This window comes from Corvus moneduloides, chromosome 3 (assembly GCF_009650955.1).
Source record: "Corvus moneduloides isolate bCorMon1 chromosome 3, bCorMon1.pri, whole genome shotgun sequence".
Lineage (NCBI taxonomy): Eukaryota > Metazoa > Chordata > Aves > Passeriformes > Corvidae > Corvus > Corvus moneduloides.
Genome location: NC_045478.1, coordinates 100,955,151 through 100,970,002, shown reverse-complemented (window position 1 = coordinate 100,970,002; position 14,852 = coordinate 100,955,151). Strand labels below are relative to the sequence as shown.

The 14,852-nt window shown below is 39.1% G+C and overlaps 1 protein-coding gene across 8 annotated transcripts in view; it reads left to right on the top strand.

Annotated features, from left to right (window-relative positions):
- The window catches only part of ESRRG (estrogen related receptor gamma), a 374,879-nt gene that overhangs the window by 173,169 nt on the left and 186,858 nt on the right, over positions 1-14,852 (top strand). The window lies entirely within an intron of this gene.

Here is a 14,852-nt window from a genome sequence, read left to right as displayed (position 1 = left end):
AATGTCAGTAAAATCCGGGGCAGTTAGAGCCTAACCACACCTGTATGAATATCTTCAGCTATGTTTAAACTACTTCTAACAAGAAAAACCCCACCCTTTGCTTTTTTTATGGAGTTACTTTGCCTTCCTCTGTGCCTTTGGTCTCCAGTCTCTGTGGTTTTATCTATAATCACCAATAGCACCTGGACAGTTGTGTGCAAGACCTTCAACTTAATGTTCACAGAGCTTCACCAAACTAAGAGGACACACTATGGTTAATAAGAGGGTTTTCTTAGAGTTTAGTGAGGCTCAACAAGAAATGCAAACTGGGGAATGACCTTTTTTCTTTGCCTTCCTTTGAAAAAGTAGGAAAAGTGAAAAAGACAGTTTGTCCCACTGGAACCTTTTTGGAAGTATGTCAGGGAGCAGCAGAAGGAAAAAGAAAGTTGGAAGAAAAATATTAACGTGATATTCTGGATTCCTCGATACAAGGCTTATGATAATTTAAAATATGTGTAATTGTTGAAGTCCCAGTGAAGTCTGTTTGCTCTTACAAAAGGACTTGCTGGAGAGACAGGCAGATTAAGGGACTGCGAATGGGACCCAAGAGTCACTCAGTTGTAAAATCAAGAACAAAGGGGAAAATTCCTCAGATTCATCTTCTGTTCTGACCCACTTAGTGTGTTGTTGCAAACAGATAGAGTGAAATAACTCTGAATGTGGTGTTTAAACCAACTTTCCTAAGGAGAAATGAGCCCAACTTAAAGCCGGCCATAGCTAAGTGAATTATTTCCTTTTTTTGACTATGACAGTTATCTTGAAATAGCTCTTTGATGAAATCCCCTCCTCTTTCAAGTCCTTGGAAAAACTCCTACGATGAGATTCATTTCATCTAAGTTTAGACATCTCTAGTGTAAACTTCTATATCCGAGCTCCACATCCTCAACTCTCTTTATAGCTGGTGGAGAGAAACAGGCCCTTCTAGGGTGCGATTCATCTCCTTTGTTTCAGAGGGCTACTTTAGAAGGGAGAAATTCAACACTTCCAGTACCTGCCTCTCTCTCTCTCTCTCAGCTTTAAAGAGATACTAAACTTTGGTGCCATCACACTCATCTAGTCAGAGGAAACCCACCTGTTGTGACTTAGGAGGGGAATTGGATACCCACATTTTTCACTTGGGAAGACATCACTGGCTGTATGTAGGAAAGGCTGAAGATTGCAGATTGGCAGTCCATTTTGGTTATGGTCTCAGCTGCTTTCACACCTCTACCTGTAATCTCAGCGTTCTGTTGTGTGAACATACATAGAACTGTAGAAAATCTGTTGGAGTTGTGTCAGGGTGTTCAAGCTTACTCTCAAAGGTACTGCTCTTGTGCACCTACACTGTCTTCATTCCTTTTCCTAAAGCCACAAGTAAATGCTGTGAAACAGTCAACTCAGTCATCACCTCAAAACATTCTGGGAAGTCTTTAAGAGTCCATTCAGAGGAACGCTAAAAGACAGTAAGTTAGTCTGATACCTCTTCACTTCTTGGACAAGTAGTCTTTCCATTCCTAGCTTAAGATAGTGATGAACCTAAGGAGAAATAGGCACAGACCATAATGCAAAGTGGAAGATTTAAGAAATCATCAATGCTACACAGAGATCAAGACTTAACACTGAAAGCATGCAAAGCAGCAGTCAGGAGGTAACAGCTCTTCTGCTGAGCTTTATCACAGCGTCTTGTGAAACAGATTTGATCACCTAAAGGTGGAAAATAGTAGTTGAACTTTTTGGGGGGGTTTTAAGTGAATAAAAGAGACATGCTGGGGTAATACTGAAAGTGCTCTTTAAGCGCTTTCACTCTTGTGATTAGGATATCCTTTATTTAGGATATGTTGCTTAGCAAAGGCTGTCTGTGCAGGGATAGAATAAAATCAAGGTAAAAATCTCTTGTAATTTAAAATGGTCTGGTATGTTGTGACTTGCCGTTACATATGGTGAGGGGGTTGGTGACATAATTGCTTATTTCACTGCAATTTATTCACTGGATAGTGGGTATGTAGCAGAGCTCTTTGTTTCCTTGCAGCCCTTGCTAGCCAGGTGTCTGAGTAGAGGCTGATGTCTCTGCCATGGTGGTCACCTGGTCACTGAAGAGCTGAGATTAGAGCTGAAAATTACTTCTTTGGTCAATGGGCCATCTCCTTGCTTTGGTGTACGTAATTCAGCATAGCTTGGCATGGCAGTTCTTATGTGATGACTGACACTCTGGCCTGCTGGTTTCTTAGATAGTTTATTTTTCTGGCCATTAAAAAGTGGAGGTGTGGACTTAAAGGAGCAGTTGTTGTATCTGAAGTGCGTGCATGGAACCTTTCATGTCTGAAAGGACTTGATATGTGGGTGAGAAAGGAAATCAGAGCCTTGAGAAGGTTTTAACAAGACTGAGACTGTGGGAGAAAAGCAGGAGAGAAGTTAGGCTGGCAAATGATGAAGGAAGAAAGAGCATTTAAGTTGTTTATAACTCCTTGGAACCTCAGGGGTGGATGGTTGTTCTGTCCATTTAAATCCAGAATAACATAATTGCTGCTCATGTCCTCATGTGTGAGCTGAATTGATGATGTGGTGTCTGATGTTTTGTCCCTTGGAAAAGGAATACTTCAGATGAGACTTCCTCTGGATTTACAGTCACCCCTCACATTGTTTTGGTGGGATCCAAAAGAAACTTGACAAAATCTTTTGTGTGATGGACAATAGCTTGTCTTATAAGAAAATAAGAGTCTTTCATGCAGAAGAAAAAAGGGGAGGAAAAAACCATACCACTGCTACCACTCTCTCCTCCCCCCCCCCTAAAAATAAACAAAAAAACTGTACCAACAAATGACAAACCAAAAGAGGTTCATGTCTTCCATATGTTTGCAAGGGAGTAAAACAGTAAACTAGCTTCTTTTTCTTTTTTTTTTTTTTTTTTTTCAGATTTGTATAATTAGTTGCCTTTTTGGGAATTCTTAACTGTAAAATATTTCAGCCTTGTTGAAATAGAAAATTGTGCTTAGCTGTTCTATATGAAGTGCTTTAGGATTTTCTTAAGATGAACTGTGTTACAGCACCTGAAGGCACTATGTTGTCAGTATCCTGTGTGGTACCGTTGTTTCCCTTCAGTTCTGTCAGTCTTCCTCTTTCTTTGCCCCCTTTTTCTCCTGGTGAAAACATCTACTTGTGGTTTTGCTTCAGTAGTGTTACTTGGCAGTTTATTTCCCATAATTAACACACCTGTATGTACCTGATCTAAAGGCAAGTGAAGATGAGGGAATGTTTTCCCTTCAGATCAGCGGATTTCAGATATGACCCTCAGCAGATGATTATCAAATGCTGAAATTCACATCTGAATAAAGGGGGTGGGGGTGTTTGTAGAAATGCTTTCTTTAGCCTAAGGGATAGCAGTCAATACTGAAAGTGAGATGAAAACTGACTTTTTGCAGAACAGAGATTTCATTTTAACTAAGTATTTTTTCCCTTTATTCTTCTCTTCTCTGAAAAAATGTTAAATGCGTTGAGTCAGGGAGACATTCTGTGCTGCATTAGAATAGCCATCAACGTCAGTCGAGACCATTTGGATCATGTCACTTGTCCTAAAGTGTGTAGCTGTTTTTAAAGAAAGAACATGTCATGTTCTGTACAGGGATCTTTAATGCATGAAACTTGTTTGAAGCAATAATAAATCAAGTCCTTGCTGCTAAAACCAGTGTCTGGCTTTTCCCTCGTGACAATCTCTCTCCTTCCATGTGTAAAAACTGAGACAATAGAAAGAACAATTCTGCACCCACAGGTATTGCAAACAACTATGATCACAACTAACTAAATACATAAATCTGTCAAAATAAGGAACTGAGTTATAATTGTCCTATGCATTTGCCACAATGTTTAATAATGTGCTCTTTTTGTACAGCCATCGTTATAGGAGGTTGCAAGCTGTGTAGAGATATTTTCATTATTCATGCTCTATTGAGTAGGCAGTTCTGTAGACATTTTTCTCACCTCTCCTAAAAAAGTGGAATAATTAAGAGCAAGCAGAATGCTTGAGATGTGTTGGCCTATCATTTTCCACTCTTTTATGCAAGTATTAGTTCTATTAGATTCAAGCCAGTTACCAGTGATGTAAAGAAAAATTGGTCTTTTGCATTTTTTTCTCTTTATTAATTACTGTTTTTGACTGTGCATAGCCATAACTAATACAAGTAAAGGAAATGTAAATGCAAATCCATTTAAATTAATCTGGAGTAGTTAAGAATTGCAGGCTATTTTAGCAGCATGACTTAGTTTCAAAAGCGCTGTGAGAAGATGACAGAAATCTTAGGCCTGGCAAATGTTATTACTGCCTACAATGAACAGTAGTGTAATCATAATTACGAATGGGTGATGCAAGATCCCCACTTGGGCTTCAGCAAGGGTTGAAGTTTAATCAGACAAAGGATTCAAGGGTTTGATTCTTTTTCACCTTGTAAAATTATTCCGTCTTTCTTCCTCTACAGATTCACCACCTTTATATTCGGGCAGTAAGTTTTGAGTATGAAAATGTATATTTTTTTTCCTTTTATGGATAGACAACAAAATCCCCAAAACTCAAAGCAAAGTGGTGGGGAGAATCAAAGTGGCAGCACTAAGGGCTGGAGGCCCTGTACTGCAATGGGAGTGGACTGAGTCCAGAAGTAGAGCCAGGCACCTCCCAAACTGGGTGATCTGTACTGGGATGCTCATTAAGCACCATGTCAGTGCCCACTCACCCCTCCATGAGAAAATCAACTAAGGTGCCAAGCAGTGCCAGCTAAAATTATGTTTGCTTTTTAAATATTCCTGGGCTCCAGTCCACTGGGGACTGCAGAAGGATCAGAAGTGCATTTTTCATAGACCAGGATTTGAAAAGGAGGTTGTAATGACTTTGAGTTATGTCAAGAAAAAGCTTGACTTCAGCCAGTGACCTTGAGCTGAAAAACATTAGCCCATTATCAGCACCTTGAACCATGATGTCGCTTCGTATGGTTTTGCTTATGTAGATTGGTTTATTTATTTTTTTAATCTGGTGCAACATAGTAGAGGTAACCATCAGTTTGTTATAAACCCGAGTGCTCTCTTGACCTTTCTCCTTCCAGTCCGAGTGCAGTAGAAAACTGAGGTAGCAAAGGCTTGTTTGTTGTTCCACTCACTGGGCTGCTGAGAACTTCCAGTTTCCAACAGCTCGGCTCCGAGAAGCAGGCTCGAGCGTGGAGGCACAACACGGGAACTGTTGTCATTTGTTGCCATGATGACAGTGTCAACTTAACTACAGCTGACAAACAGTTTTTAAATAGAACATTTCAGTTCATTATAGTATTCTCCATCTGGTTTTTTTCACCATCTGCATACATGCAAAACATCTGAGAAATGCTACCACAATGGTTTAGTTTACTTACCTAGCCACTAACATTAATTAGTTGTTGAGAGTTGTAGTTTAGGGAGCAAGTAAAATGATGGAATTCTCCCCTCAGTAAACTATTTTATTTATTCAACAAAAGATGCCCAGTAGACTTGTTTCCACATTTAGGGAGTGATTTTCCAATTGATTTTTTTGAGCATACGTTCTATATTGTTGGGGATTTCTTTTGCTACTTTGTTACCTCTTGCTTTTGCCACATTTTGCTTCCTTCCGAAAAGCATCTGCCACCTCTATTTCCAGTGTGGAACTGGTAACAGAAGGCAAGCACCATTTCATAATTAAATCAGGCTGCTGGGGTCAAATTTAGAGACTTTTATTCATGGCTTTGCCACTGGCCCACTATGTGACCTTGAGCAAGTTGCGCATTGCTGTATCTCAGTTTACCTATAGGTAAACTAATATTGACTTCCCTTGAGGGGATATCATGAGGCTTAATTAAGCATCTGCAAAGATGTGTGAGATAGAGGACTGAAAGCTGCCATAGACATTCAAATGACGACGACAATGATGATTTGTGCCCAATTGCACCACTTCTCACAGACCCACCACCGTAGCTACTGCGGGGATTAGTTGTCAGGTGAACTATGAATCCATCAATTCATCCATCATTCACCCCCTTATAGACTGAGCCCAGCTGGCCAGCTTTGCTTATTAGTAGCTTTTAATAAATCAAATCATATTTGCTCTTTTAATTGTATCTTAAAGGGTAGCATGACTCTTTGCTTTTAAATTAAAAACAGTGTGACAATGTAGACATTAGAAGCTGTGCTGCCGCTCTTGACGGTGCTGCTCTCAAACTGTTGACTGGGTTGAAAATATACATTGAAGAAACCTCATAAATTCTGGCAGAGGACTTTCTCTGGTTGCTGAATGCCTCTTTTGCTAAGTTTAGGCATCCTTGTTTGTAAACCCTCTCAGAGCATTGTCCCAGTAATCACAATTTAAAAATTATAATCTAGACATCCACAGGAATACAGGGTGAAAATAATTGAGGATTGCTGTTTGTTGGCAGTAACAGCCATGTCCATTTGGGGGTGGGAAAAAAAAAGGCCCAAATTAAGTAAAAGCAGATTAATGAATTTTTCAAGGTATACTTTATTGTGATTTTAATTTTGAAATTATGCTGGCCAAAAATGGAATGGGTATAACAAGTTGACATGTTTTATTTTTAATCTAGGGCAAACTTGTATCTTACAAATCTTATTAAAAAGGAGTATATCCACTAAAATATTGATAACATAATTTCCTTTAAATTTGGTTCTCAGTCATATGAAAAGCAAAGGGCCTACATGGAAATGGCTATTCTTAAGATATTCCTACACATTGAAATCAGTGGATGTAGCCTAGCTGCCTACTTTGGCCCATTACTAATTTATAGTAAATTGAGCAATATTTCTTTTATTAACATAACCTGGATGCCAAGTCATATAGGAATTCCTCACCAAGTACTGAAAAGGGTGAGGGTTAAAAACAGCAGGAGTTTCCCATTGATTTTCAGCAAGCTTTTGCCCAATGTCTTACTGTATTTTGGATCATCAGCCTTGGAGTTTTGGATTTTACCTTTCCATCATGTGCAAAATTTGATTCAAGGGTGCCTTGTAGATAAAATCAAAAAGGGGTCATTGGCCTCTTTAGCTGTCCAGACAAGCTTCACCCTCAAACTTGACTGTTTCTAGAGGAATTGCATAATGATGATAATTCGTTCAAATGGCAAGCAGGAAAATCAACACAATGTGCGCAGTCAATAATTTCTAACTTCTGAGAGGAGATCAAAGAGGAAGGCAGCGGGGAGGAGGAGTAGCCTTATATAAAAGTGTAAAGGAAAAACTCTCAGTAACTGAGATAGCGCTACGAGGAGATAACAGAATTCAAAAAGATTTATTTAAAAAGCAAACAAAGTAGTTAACTGGAAAATTCAACTATTGGAACATAAACTGAGCATGCTAAATGGAGCAGTAAGCTGAAACGATATTTTTTTGGACATGTTGTTCCCATATTTGACCTGACGGCCCCCTTTTACGCCGTAAAAGCATGTGAAAAGCACAGACAGATTTGAAATCTTTATCACCAAACACTAGTGATAGGAGGAATATGCACTGAAGCTGGGCTTCCCAGCAGAGCATAACACAGATCCCTGTGGTCCTCAGGGCCAGGAAAAAATGGGAAAAACCCAAGGGTGGGCGGGTGTCCTCACTGGTGGCTACTGGGCACATGTACTGATGAATGTTGTGGAGGAAGGGCAATATGTTGGTGTTGGAGCCCCTGCTCTTCTTGTGGTGGTGTGCATGGCCGAGCAATGCAGGTTTCCTCAGAAGCAGTAGGGTTTAGTATTTTTCTCACCTAGTTATTTCAATTAAAAAAGCCCTACAACAGCAAAGGAAGAAGGGATGTTGCAAATAAGCATAGCATCTCATGTGAAACAGTGGTGTGTACAGAGCACACAGCCACATTCAGCATCTCTGAAATCAGTCAGGATTGGGTTTGAGCTCCTGTCAGGAGGGTTTAAGAAACTGGAAAGATGAAAATCAGCAAGAAAGTGTCCCCAAGAGTTTAAGGGAGGTATTGAGGTGGACTGGCAAAGGAGAGAGTGGTTTGGTTGAAGACACTGTCAGGAGTGGATGAGGCAGAGCACTGAAGGCCATTTGAGCTAATGATGTACACAAGCACAGGGAAGCACAAGTGTAGGTACGGCAAGGACCCTGCAGTCAAAGAATTTAGGAGGAATTTCCTTACAGTGAAATAAAATATAAAGGTCAGGAATCAAAGCAAGAGAACAGTACAGGGAGAATAATTTTGTCTGTGTATTAATGTTGGTTTTGTACTTCTCCACCCAAAGACTAATCCATCATAAAAATATATCAATAGTGTGTCTGGGGATGTGTGGTTTTTCTGTCATCAGCCTAAATTGGAGGGGACTGTTTTGTGTTGAAGTAGCTTGTCTTTTCCACTTGCAGAAAATTTTCCTTTTGCTCCCTCCCCAACATCTTTCTTTTATTTTTTATTTTTTCTAAACTTCAGCAGCTGTCTGAAGTGACTTTACTCCAGGATCCCACCGTTGGATAAAAGAACAAAATACAGGAAGATAAGTTCTTAAAATCACTCTGGGCTTTCTTTAATGGTAATCATTAGCCCTGTTCTGAACTCTATTGACAAAATGCTGGAGTAGTCTTGAAAGCCGAGCAAGTGCTCTCTTAAAGGAAGAACTGGTTAATTAGAAGATCTAATGCAAGTGACCTAATTCTGCAGCTCAGCACTAACTTTTCTAGCACACAATAACGTGAAGATTGGAAATGATACGTATTGATTCGTTTAAGTCAACAAGTTGAAATCTTGAGTGGAAAGTTAATTTCTCCTTAGCTATTTAAAATCATCTTTACACACCACTATTAGGTATTTTTTTGCCTGCAATTTGATCACCAGCTTGGAACTCACATATTAGTATGTACAGGGAGGCACAGACACACAGAGAAGATATTTAATGGTCAAAGAATGAGGGCACCATGCCTTTGTTCATGAGAGGCAGAGCTCAGTGTTACTAAGTCATCTTGTAGCAAGTGCAAATGTTCTTGTTTTTAAAAAAAATTAGAAATTTACTTTTAATCACTTAAACAGCCATTGTTGAGGGTTGAAAGTTATTGCTAAGGATATGTAAATGTTTTCACCATAAATCAGAGTATAACAATGTCACTGCATTTTGGGATCCAAGAATAGCTCTTTTAAAGGTAACAGTATTTTCTGTCCCCTCCCCTCAGCTTTAAGTAGCAAAGTTGTGTAAAATAATTTTCCTGGATTCAGATGAATATTTTAGCCATAACTCAAGAGGATCCTATAAATTATTCCTCACTAGGCTTGGTAAGATTTATGCATAACATACCGGCATTGTTCTGGTTTCCTTTTTCTGTAGATGAGATGCTGGTGAATTGTGATTCTTTACAACCTTTTGCTGTAGTATTCCACCTGAATTTCAGGAACAGTTGCAAGTGTGTATCTTTAGAAAGGTATGGTGCAAAGGAGGATTTTCACATCCCACTTTAGATGTTCAGTTAGGGCGTGAGAATATCCTTCTGGAGGGCCTCTCCTCCATCCATTGACTGTGTTTGGGTGTCTGCAGGAGCTCTGAAATACAGCTAATCTGGACATCTGTGATACTGGCTCCAGAGGCTTCCCTATCCATAACGTACTGCAGAGTGCAAAGCGCATATGTGTTCCGCTCTGGTGCCTGGACAATTTGTGCTCTTAACTTCATTGCATTTCCTGAAAGAGGCTTTGGAGGCACCAGGTCAAAGCAACTTCTTAGTTTCTTGTAATAATTAAGAATGAAGATGTTTGGGGTCTTTTCAAGAGAAATGTTGGGAATTTAGCTGTAGACCAGACTTGTTCTTCTTTCAGGCTGACTTAACAGTGCAAAGACTGAGCTATGAAGATCATGGCCGAGGAATGAACTGGTCGGCCTAAAAAACTCTATTCTTTTTTCTATTTTTTTTTCTCTTTAAATTTTTTTTCTAATTAGAGCCTTTGATGCTGTTAAATAAATTAAGTGAGCCTGTTTCAAAGAGATAATTTGTGGGGATCATATATATCAAAGAGAAGAGTTAGCTGAGAAAAGAAGCACTGAAAAAAATCCTCAAAATAATTGGCAAAATTGTTTGATACAGGTTTTTAGTCATAAGGAATTACAGTTATATGAACACAATGTAGCTCATGTTCAGTATTGCTAATTCACTACTACTTCATAAGTCAGACATGAATATAACATAGTCTGAACCTTTGTGGCGTATGCTGATGGTGCGATGTGGGTTCAGCTTGTTCTATCTGCTTGATCCCTGGATTGCTGGCTGTAGCTTATCCTTGTTCTGTAATGCATGAATTAAGAGCCTAGCTTTTTGACTGGGACTGGAATAAGCTGGGGAACAGTGGACTGGCTTGTGATGAGAGATGGGACCAAACTCATACACATGGGTGTTCCTTCACTGGGAGAGATTCAGACTACTTTTATTTTCAAGAATTTCCAGTCTGCTGACTTATAATAACAAAAGGAATTGAAGGAAAATCCAGCATGCTGATTTCAGTAGACCATAGTCTCTTGCACAGTACGGCAACACTTACCTCTAATCATTTGTAATTCAGTTCCAGTTTGTAGTAGCTGAATATGATTTCAGTTGATGGAGGTTTAGGCGGATGCTTATGTGGAGGGTTCAGTTCTGTGTAGATAACTCTGCCCTTTGTAATAAATTTTTCCCACCTAGTTGGTAGTTTCACAAGAGAAACTGGCAGGATCACTTCTGCACCTTCTCACCTTTGTAAGGTTTATTTCCAGGCATGAGTTAAGCCATGTTGATAACCGAAGGAAGCTGTTGCATGTCTGGTGTTTTGTTATGTTTTGTTTTGGGTTTTTTTTAATCTGTAAGAATGAGCCCTGGGAAAATTGGCAGATGTAAAATTATTTAGTTAAATCTAGATCAGACACTGTAGGAAACTTCTAAAGGACTTGATGCATAATGATACATGAAATTCATTGAAAATGAATGCATACTAATAAGAACTGGGCTGGAAAAGTTTTGCTACTTGTCTGCCTAAAACTTTCACTATTTGCCTAACTGTACTATAAAATAACTATATCAACTGAGAAAAGAAACCTGGCCATCAATACCAGTGGTTACTTGAAAACATCTGCTCACTGCATAGCTTCAGTCAAAAGACAGGTTTAGGTACATGCAGAAAGAATAAAGAATAATATGGAAAATACAGTAATGCCATTATGTAAATAATGCTGGTTCATCAAGTGGGTGACACCATCTCAAACAGGGTATTACAAATTTACCAGGAGCTCAGAGCAAGGCAAGAAGAATGATCAGGTGCATGGGAAAACTCTTATATGAGGAGAGATTGAAAAGACTGGGATTGCTGCCTTCGAGAGGAGATGAATAAAAAAGAACATGATAAGACTCTAAAATTCATTATTTTGCATAGAGAAGGCAGTCTGGGAAGAGTTTTTCTCTCTTTCTCCTGACACAAGAATAGGGGAACATTATAGAAAGATGGCTGATAAGTAATAATTTTTCACCTGGTGTGCAATTAGGTAATGGACTTCTTTGCTCTGGGCAGTTGCTACGGGATTTAATGTGTTTTAGGAAAAAGTCTGGCAATTTATATGAATGAGAATGTTCTGTGTTGTTATGATCTGTTAAAAAGAAGACTACTAAAAGATCTGAAATTATATGCTTTAAGTTTGCACCCTTAATTGCTAGGAGACATTGCAAGGACTCTTTCCTGGGGGATGGGTTATCCCAGATCTGCCTAGTGCAGAGGGGCTTTTTTGCATTTTCTGCTGACACATCACATTCTAGTTATAGTTCTAGATGAAACTAGATTTGAGCTTGTGTGGCAATTTCTGTGTTCCTGGTTGTTTCATTGTCAGGCTATTTCAATGGCTGTTGATGCCAGCTCAAATTTACAGCCGTATTACGTTGTGCAAGCTGCTTGTGGCATGAACTGTCCTTTTGTTTGGAACTTCTTCAGCATTTACAAGACAGTAGGTCATGGTCTATGAGCACAGTTATAAGCACAGTGGTAATACAAACAACGAATAGTAATTGTCCATGTGAACATGTAGAAAACATCCCCCAACTACAGGAATAAATTATTAATGGTAGTAGCAGTTATGCATCATATATGGAATTGTTTATTATTGCAATTGTCATGCTCTCTGTGCAGGAAAGAGCTTGTGGCAGGAGACAATATATTAGCAAGGAAAACATTTCTCCTTGAAAACCAGTGTCCAACTCCACCTTGAGGTCCTCACTCAAATGTTTGTTACTTCTGCCTAATCCCAAACTGGCAGGACTTCACACCACAAAAACTACATGACAGTCTTGCTCAGCATTTAAGTTAGTCAAGAAAAATGCAGTATCTTTGGCCTTCAGAGACTTTCAGGACCATATCCTTCCCATGATACTTGTGTAGCAGTTAACCACACTACTATAGAGTGCCCTAGAGAGAATATAGCCTGTGCAATAGTTGTCCACTCACTGTTCCTCCAGTGACTGCTCAGTTGTTGAAAAGCAGCCTGAAGACTGCGTGTACACACAACTCTGTGCACGTATAAGTTTGTGTGTATGTACCCACAAATACATGTACCTGAATATATAGTCAAGTGCATACACATCTTAAAACTTTTCAGAGGAGACGACCACCTCCTGCTCCTAGAAATTCTTCTAGGGAACTCAGCACACCAGTGTGCGGTCCCAAAAGGAAGCACTGAAAAACTTGGCAATCCCACGAGGTTAATAAAGTTCGCTGTTGCTTAAATTAGATCAGTGTAATTCACTGCATCTCTAGCGGAAATTAAATTTGTGCTTAAAACTAAAGAGCAAGCTAGCCAGGTTCAGGAGCACATTTGGGATGCAAAATACATTAGGCCTGTCGCAAGTTGGTTATTGCTTCCAGTGCCTTGAACTCTTCACATGAAAGTAGTCTCTGATACAAGAAGTTACTGGTGGTGTTATGCATACTATTTGTGATCTGAGCTCCTTGTATTTTTATTATTTTATTTTTATTCTTTCCTCTCAACTCTTCCAAGAAAAGAGGAGGAGAAAAATCGGGGAAATTTGTTCAGTCTGTTCAATCTTTATGGCAGACTAATGAGATACTAACCATCAAGCCACCTCCTTTGTGCAGATATTTATCTGCATTGACAAGCCAGTTTGCTGCACTGCTTTGATTCTTACGAGTATACAAGAGAAAATCAAATGGGGTTGTTAACACAGCCTGTAAGAAGCCATCAAACTTTCCATCTCTCTGACATAAACCTGTGTTTTTGTGGTTTTCTGCGAACAGTGTATGAGGTTTCTGCTGCATTCTGAAATGGATGTGCAACACGGCTGAAGGATTATTGTTTTCCCCCCTCCCTTGGAAATGACAGTGTGGAGCTTTCCATAGATACTTAGCATGGAGGAGCAGCTGTGGTTTCTCATCAGACGTCATTATTAAAAATATAAAAACATTATGGGTTCTAAGTATGGGCAGATTTTTTTTGTTAGGGTGCTACTCCCTGGTAGATTGCACTAGGAAGCTGGAGATGAAGCTACTGTATGCAGACAAATCCATATTGTTGCTGTCTGCGTGCTTGCTGTGAAACTGCTCTACAGCTATACAGTTTGAAAGCAGAATCTCATGAAAGTAAAATCAGCATAAAAGTCAGGTTTAGACTTCTATATTCATATTTATGAATTTGAAAAACCTCCACCATGATCTTATCTGGAGCTGTGGTAGCAGTTGACAACAAATGTGCCCTTGAGAAAACTGTACAATAATGCAGTGGAATCGTGGATATTCCTTCCTAGTACTAGTTGCCTTCATTGATGTTGTTATTAATAACAACAGTGATAATTATTTTTAGAAGCTTGGGTGCCACAGGTTTCTGCTGGCCTGCAACTATTGCTCAGCTAACTAGCTTTGTGTTTGTAATAACTACTGTGTGGTGGGTTTACCTTTATACTTTGTTAACAATGCAGGGTGACTCTGTCCTCCCAGACTGTTGGGTTTACGGGCTCATGAAAATTCAAGGTAATTAAATTTGCTCTTCTGAAGTACTCAGTTTATTTCACTACTGCTGTACAAGCTACATTGGTTCACATTCATTTCTCAAACACAGGGTCCCCAGTTTTCCCCATTAGGTTTTTCTATACACTCATAGCCATTCTAAATAAAATTCAGTCTTTCTTAACAAAGTACAAGTAAAATTTCCTCTTGTTCCTTTTCATTATCCAGATAAAAAGTTTAGGTTTTTTGTAATTACAAATACTCTGTTTAGGCTTTTGAGGTGGTCAGGTAGAGATGCCTAGAAGCACGCTGTGGTGTTTGAGAAGATTAGGTAAGAGAAGTTAGTTTTTTTATTTTCTCAGATAGCAATCTCTACTGCTGCCTGAAAAATGTCTTAATATAAAACTTGACACAGAAGGCTAACTGGGGGCTAACAAGCTGAACATGCCACAGAGAAGATGCTCCATAGCAAGTGTAAATATAGCACAGCAAAATTAAGAAAAGATGATAAATCTCATTTTGATTCAACCTATACATATCAAATTTTAATACCATTTGAAAGACACTGTGTTTAGGTTTATGGGATGAATTCTCCAGTCTTTGGACAGAAACCCATTAAATTGAGGGCCTGAAGACTAGACAGTTTAAAATATGCCAAGACTAAGCAGAGAGAGGTTTGGGGGTATTATAGAGACAAGTCGGGAAGGAGGAACATTTTTATAATACTTATAACAGTATTTCTTATACTAATAACTGGGACTCCTACTGCATAGATTATGAAACCTTCTTTCCTATGGGAATTTCATTCATTGAAGGTGTTCAACTGATTAAGTAAACTGCCCAGAGTGCCAGTTAAAAGGGTAGACTTAAATTTTCCATATTT